Below are 8,065 nucleotides of genomic sequence, written 5' to 3'. Positions count from 1 at the left end.
TGATCACCAGAGGGAAGCTGCAGGAGGCAAAGGGACCAGACCCAGCTGTCAAAGTTGGTGTATGAGGACTCCAGTGGCTTCTCTGGTGGACAGAAATGTTTCCTGCATTTGAGTGTTGAGCAGTGTTGTTTTTAATCCATAGGAACGGGATAGGAACACGTGGATCCTCTTGGGCTCCTGTACTGTAAATTTTGTGGTCATCAGAAGTGATTGTGGTAGTGGATAAAGCAAAGTGAAATTCAGACGTTCTGCTTGAGAGGCATGGAAGAGACTGTGGTTTCAGTTGATGCTTTTTCAGAGTTTTTAGTAAATATGAGATAGAAACTTGGCTTTAACTTTTAAACATAGAGATTTATGTTTCCGTTCTGCTTTAAACAAAATATTTCCTTATTTCTCATAAATATTTATGGAGAGTCCTGCAGCTAGTCCCAACCTCATGTGAATTCTCAGGCTGGCTGCTTTTGGCCCGAGCTGGATTCATCAACCAGAGCAATGATGTTCACCTGAAAATGCTGTAACTGTTGGCTCTGATGACAAATTTTCTGTGCTGGTCTGTTTTCCAAAGCCATTTTGCCTGTCTGGACACTGAATCTTCACCTTGGGTTTTTCTTTTTTACAGTATGAAAGCCTCCACTCCTGGCCCAGGAGCAGCTTAAAAGGAGTGTCTAAAGCAAGGCAGTCTGAAGTCAGTCCAGGAAACAACATCTGAACTCCCTCTTTGTTGTGGTCCATGCTCCTGAGTTTGTTGCATTTTTTTAACTCTTTAGAAAATGATGGAATTTCCTACTGCAGAGGGACTAGATGGTGCAAACTTCACTGAATAAAGGAGTAAAGATCTGCTGAGAAGCAACAAAGAGCTTAACCCACCAAGAGCTGATGAGGTGATGTATTTTTCTGTCTCCAAATTTCAAGGTAATCAGAAGCAAAAACTGAAGTAATGTATCAGAAAAGAAAGAGCTTTCACTGTGTATCGGAGTGGACACTTCCCCAAAGCAGACTCCACACAGCAAGATTCCCAAAATAAATTAAATAACCACAATGAGTAGAAACTATTAAAAAAGGGGAAGAGAAAAAAAATGAAGAAAAATATCCCCTCCCTCAAAGACAGGAACCATTTCTTCAATATATATAGGACAGTGTTATCTAGAATATTAAACCTATTTGTTCAAGAGCTACTGAAATCTGTTAATGATCATTATGATGATGGTATTTAAATAGTTGCAATCAGGACATTTACAAGGAGTAATATTTTTCTCTAACCATTTTTCTACTTCCTTAGTTTCTGATAATGAAATAGAAGAGTGATATCTGTTACAGATAAGGCAAATAAAGGCAGTTCCTCACAGCTGTTCAGCAGTAAAATATTGCAATTTGGGTGGGGCAGGGAGAGTCTGAAATCTAAAACACAGCATATAGTGTTTGATTGTCCATGAACTGCTCAGGTGCAACTGGCTTTGCATGGCCTTCCTCCTGTTTGTCTCTTTAACCTTGTTATATTAAAAATTACAGAGATGAGTTCCTCAATTCATATAAATTGCTACTGTCAACAGGAAATTAAATGGTAGCAAAGGATCTGGCAGAACAGTGGTGGGGTTTTTTTGTATCCCTCAAGATGAATTAAGCACATATTTGTGGTTAACTGCAAAAAAATTGGCTTTTTGGAATGAACAATATCCAGAGCAGAGTCCTACTGCCAGAAGTGGTTCTACAAGGGCAGTGCAAAATGAATCAGCATGGGCTGATTCCTTACATTTGCCCTGGTGTCCACTGTGTGAGAATTGGCATAGGGCACCTCATCCCTGTGCTCCAGCCCCCAGCGCCAGCTCTGCTGCCCAAAGGTGGGCCCTGAGTGCTCCCATGGCACCACTGCCCCCAAAATGCTGCAGCATTTCTTATCTCATCAGCCAGTGGAAGCACACTCCCTCACAGGGAGCATCCCTGCCTCCAGCCAGGGTAACCCTTCCTTGTCCTCATTCCCTCCACACCAGATCATTCCTTGGCCTGGAATGACCATTGCTGAGCAGCTACAATTTAAATTATCCCTCCTTTGCCATACTAGAAAACAGTTTTATGGACTTCATTAATGCTTGCTCTTTGCTATGAAATACATCAGTATCTCACTGACTCATTCACTTCACTGCAGCAAAACGCAAACAAAGGTGCAGACACCAAGCAGTGAACTGTGAGAAGGAAAATTCTTTCCCCACAGCACGGAGTTGAGGAGTACAATCAGTGCAGGTGGCTCAAGGTGCAGCTGCAAGAGCTGTGGGTTGAGCTCTGGGGAGTGGGAGCCCCAGGCAAGAAATGGCACTGATCTTTTGCCCCTCCAAAGTCACCTGTGGTACCAGCCAGGAAATAAATTGCTTTAAGGATCCAGATGCTTGAGACTCTGCTATGGGAAACCTGCGGTTGAGCTGCCAAGTCCACAAGCAAGCCATGTCATCTTAGGAATAAACATGGGATAACAGCAGCATGAAATGTGCAGGGCCACATCTGAATCCCATCAGTTGTGCCTTATAAATGTTCAAGAACTCCAGAAACAGTCTTTTTCCAAGGAACAACAGTGATCCCTGACTGATTGCATGCACGTTTCACTGATGTTTTCTGGCTAAGTCACATATATGTGAAACAAACCTTGGAAAACTCTAAACGTAAATTCCTCTGTGGGAAATTCCTGGGGTATTAGACATCAGTATCAGCAGCATTAGAAAATTATGGCTGTAGTGATAAATCCATAAACAAGGAGTATCTGTGCTCTGCTGAGCAGAGTGAGGAAGCCATTCTTTCCTTAGTTTTACTGCATCCCTAATGCAGTTAGAGCCAGCTCAGATAGATAAGGGAGGTGTTGCATTCCTGCTGAGGTGCCCTGCAATAAAAAACTGTATCTTAGGTAACTCTTGAGGCCTCATTTTTAGTATAGTGCTATGAAAGTTTTTAGATAACAACAACGAAATAAAACCTCCCTGGTTTTGTCCATGGGATTGTTAGGCAAGGGATGATAGGAGTGCACTGCTGGGCTGGGGTCCTATCTGCTGGAGATGTTACGTGATCCAGACGGGGAGAGCTGGGAAATTTACTTTGTTGAAGTTCCCCATGGTATTTAGGGAAGTTCTGTCTCCCAAAACAAGGTTATTCTGCATTGAAGTCTGACCATCCCTCAGCCCTTCCTCTACAGGGGGTTCTCAGCTGCCATCAGCTGGAGTTGTATATAGACATGGGGTTTTTGAAAGGGAAGTCATGAACTTTCTGTGATCCTGGTCCATCCTCTGAAATGACACACACACAAAAAAGCCCTCACAATTCATCCATATAAGCTGTGAGAAGTGGGACTTAGTAAAGAAGGAGAGATTGGTCTAAATCAGCTGCTGGTTATGTGCAGAGCTGCTCTCAGGCCAGTGCTGAGTGTCAAACAGGGATGCAGGGAGTTCTGGCAAACCCTGTGCTCCAGACATTTTACACATCACTAACAATCACCAGTTGTTTACTTGTGGAGGAGCTGTAGCTGTGTCCCCCAGTCCTGTCTGTCAGACTGAGCAACCAGCTCCTAAACCAGGTCTGACTATGACGTGCTTGCACATGCACATACGTGATGAGCTGTAAGTGAAGGAAACGAAAACTTGATCAGGAAATCCTCAATGTCAGGAGAAAACAAGTGCTGCAATAATTGTCAGATTCTCTGATCTTTAATATTGGACAGCTGCAGAACAACTATAGGATGTGTCTCAAAAGACAGACTCATCATGAGTCACACAGCAGTGACCTGTGAAGGGGAGGTGAACATTTGTTTTTCATTCCTCTGTGAAAGGGGGTTGCTTTCATTTTGCTTTTAACACATCAGCTCCTGCAGCACAGTGAGGGAGAACTGATTCTCTGCTCTGATTTATTTTTGTAGCTCATCTGAATAAATCCTCCTGCAGATACAGTGAGTACTTTGCCTCCTGTGTCTAGATCAGGAGGTAATGGTTGTCAGTGGAAGGGCCTTAAAGATCATCTTGTTCCAAAGCCTGGGGAGAAGCAGCTCCTGCTCAGAGGGGACACCAGGGATGCAGGAATGACAGCCACGAGGACATTTGGCAGAACTTCCCAGATGTAGGAGCATCCATGGACAGCAGGGAGAAGGAACTCTGCAGACCTGAGATATTTTAGAAACACGTGGTTTTATTGCAAGGGTCGTTGATAAAAGGGGCTTTGCCTTCAGCCACCAGCCTGTGCTGGAGGGAAGCCCCAAAGAGAGAGGGAGAGAGAGAGGGGTATGAGGTAAGGGAGGTAAAAAAGCTAAGAGAGGTAAGAGGGGTAAGAGAGGTAAGAGTAAGAGAGTGAGGACCTTGTTACAATACATTATATCTCCTTTTGTGTTGAATATTCTAATTTACAGTGACCAACTGGCACAAGATACAAAACCTACAAACTTTGCATGCAGCCTGTGAGAACTGCTATATTACCATATCATCCTATATTCTAAACTCTAAAGACTACTTTTCTTATCTACCTTTTCCCTAATACCTTGGCAGGGTGGAGAGGGCCTACAGCCTTGAGTCCTTTTGTTTTTTATCCCTCAACCCATCTCCAGCTCATCACCGTCTTCCTGCCTGCCATGATCACATCTCAAAGCTGCCCTTCATTTCTATTTCACTCACAGGTTTTACATCTCCAGTATTTCTTACCAGGCAACCATATCCACAAGCCCTTCCTGTCCCATCTTTCCCAACACCCAGAAGAGAAAGAAACTCATAAAGCCAACTCAACAACTGGGCTGAAATCGGCTCCAGCTGGGGAAAAGGTACTTCTGGCACAGGGAGAGGGTGACCATCAACTCCTGGCCCAGTGACCCCAGAAACCCAGAGAGAAAAAAGAAGAGACAGACTGACCACAGAGAAAGACTAGTTAAATAAGAAACAGGAGAACCTTCTAACCAATAGAAAAACATTTATATATTAAGATACTAAATATTAAGGTATCAGTAAGTTATTGAAAATTGATAATAAGAGAAAATATTAACTTAATATTTTATAAATAGCAAAACAGGATACTATTTTAAAATAAAAATATAAACATAGTATATTATTTAATCTTTATAATGTCCATAAATAATAAATATTTAGAAATAAAAATATATTTTGGATATTTAAGGATAATATATTATGTAATATATGATACAGAACATTGTAGATTACATATATTATGAATGTAATATCTAAATATGATAGCATAAAGTATAAAAATAATAAAAAATGAAATTAGTAAGAGAACCATATAACTGGCAGCCAATGAACATGAATGCCTTTGTTTGCTAAAATGTAGAAATAGTGAAATGTTTTGATAGTCGCTGTTCTGGCTTTGTGGATTTGCCACCCAGCAGCTCCTTCTGTGCAGAACTGTAAATAAAGGAAATACCTGAGCTCTGTGTGTGGGGATTGGCTTTTTGCACATGGGGTGAAAGAATCCATTTTGGGACTTTGCCATGGACACCCTGATAAAAGATGCGGCTTTTCCAGCCGTGCTCACCTGTGCCTGGCCCATCCCGGGGGCCGGACGGGCACGGCCAAAGCAGCCGAGATCGGAGACAATCCCAGGGCAGCCCCGAGAGCCTCTCTGGGAACAGCCACAAACACAGAGGGCTCCTCTCCCAGCCGGCTCCCCGAGTCCCTGCACAGAGAAGTTGTCACCCAGGTGTTTGGGGAATCTCCTGGGGCTGTTTGGACCAGCTGTGTGGTGTTCCCAGTGCACACCCGGCAAGGTGAATTCCCCCACAGGGACAAGGGGGGCTGATTTGGAGGTGTCCCTTTGTCCCTAAAGAACCATTTGTCGGGTCATTGTCCTGGCTGGGTGGCCAAGAGCAGCCCCCCACAAAACACTGCTAAGGAGATAGGATTTCCTAGGAGATAAAAAGCACAACAACATCAGATTTATCTGAGAAGTACGTCAAAATGTGCATTGCTTTTGGCTAAAACATACCTATTAAAAATATTTTATTTTTTTATTAATACCTGCAATGGAGACTGGACAGGCAAAAGGATCTATTCTTTGGATAGACTTTGGAAGAAGGAACTGCTAGTGTAAAGTCTGTGTTTTGGAGGAGAAGATACATTTCCTTTGCAGCTAAAGACCTCTCCTAGAAAGAAAAACAAAACAAAACAAAACAAAACAAAACAAAACAAAACAAAACAAAACACTAAAACAACCAATCAAAAAACAACCAAACCAAAACAAAAACACAGCACAAAAACCCCCAACACTCCCCCCCCAAAAAAACCAATAACCCCCCCCAAACCCAAACCAAAAACCAGAGCAGAGAACTGAAATCAAAACTTCTGAGTCCCCTGAAATGAGGAACTGCTGTCACTCAAATGTTATTAAACCACCCATCTCAATCCCCTGAATTCTAGTCATTGTTCAGCATCTCAGTGCAGCTAAGAAGAGATCAGACAAATCACAGTCATATATTACTTCCCTCCAGGTACTATATTTAAGTAAAAGCATCAGCTTCTCTTTGCTTGTCTGGGTGAATTGCTCTTGGTCAGAATTTTCCTTTAAGCACAGTCTGCCTCAAAAAGAGCATCTTTCACTTTTCTTTTCCTGCCTTGTATTTTTCTTTTAAATATAGTGGAAACTTCCCACTTCAAGTTAGATAACACTACACAAAGAACACAAAGAAACAGTTGCCACTGACAAACTCAAAATGTTACCTATTATTTGATCAATAATTCCAGTGGCTGCCATCAAATTGGACTACCAGGGATCCATGGATTTTTAAGAGATATGGCAAGACCCTGAAATACTTCTCATGCTCTTAAATGGAGAAATAAAAAAGGAACTCTGTCCAGATACTTTGTTCTTTATGGGACTGGTTGTCATGTTAACACAGGAGGTTAAAATGGGAGCATCTGAAATGTGTTTCTACATGGGGATATGAGGGGATCCTTTGTGTGGAATGCTCTGCTGGGGATATTTGAAATGGGAGCCTGCCCCTGGCAAAGTGTAGGAAAGGAAGATTCTGGCAGGATAGAGGAAAAGCTGCTGGTGTCCACCCCAGGTGACCTCCACCCATGTCTGTGGCTTCCAGTGTCTGCCCAGGACAGGTGAGCACCGCAAGGTTGGGTATTGTTTTGAATTTTTTTTCAGCCTTCTGATGTTTGCAGTTTTGTAGTGGAGTTTTTCCACAGATTTTCGTGTAAATAAAATGATTGTATTCATTCTTCTCTTGAAGAAGGACAATTGATGAACTTCTAAGTTTGACCAGTGGGGTTGGAGAGGTGGCAACCTCATCCTCCAGTCCCTGGTCATTGTTTAAAATCTATATAAGCCAGAGTAGAAAATAAACTTCCCTCTTTTTGCCCTGGTGACATGAACTATGTGCCTGTCGTTCGTTTTGTGTCCTAGAGAGACAGTTGGGTACTGCTAGAGATGCAGAGGATCTGGAAAACCACTGCTGCCACCTGCTGTGCCATCCCACTTCTAAATCCACAAACCCTGGCTGTGAGTAATGCCACAGCCTAAAGCTCATGGCTTCCCACGGGATTTGCCTACTGGGATTACAAAAAGATGGATTGCTGCGCAGGCTTAACTTTACTGCATGGTGGCGACCCCACGTGTGTAATAAGCATCCAGAGGTATTTCCCAGCACTTTCCCAGCTCAAAAGAATGCCAGAAATCACTTCCTACCTGCTCCTTGTGGTTGTCAACATCACCTGGCATGGAGATCATTGACCTCCACCACTGCAGCTGTTGTATTCCCCCTAGATTAATTTTTCTGAATTAGAATTCCATGAAACAGCTTTTCACTTCTTCCTAGGAGGCAGTTCCTTTAGAAGTGTTCAAACTGTGGGTGCAAAGTCAAAAATCCCACTTTCAAACCAACTCTGCAAGATTGGGTCTAATCTGAAAAGTGATCAAAAAAGTGGCAAGTGATCATTTCTCCATGATTTCTTCAGATCAGAGGCTCATCAAAGTAGTTGGGAGTGCTCTGCTTGCCATATTTAAGTACTGTGTGATGAACAAATGAACACAAAGCTGACGACGGCTATTCAGCACTGCTCAGTTCAGTCCAGCCCAGGTGACTCAGCTT

This window comes from Zosterops lateralis (genome assembly GCF_965231275.1).
Source record: "Zosterops lateralis genome assembly, chromosome: 2".
Taxonomy (NCBI): Eukaryota; Metazoa; Chordata; class Aves; order Passeriformes; family Zosteropidae; genus Zosterops; species Zosterops lateralis.
Note: the sequence above shows the minus strand (reverse complement) of the source record.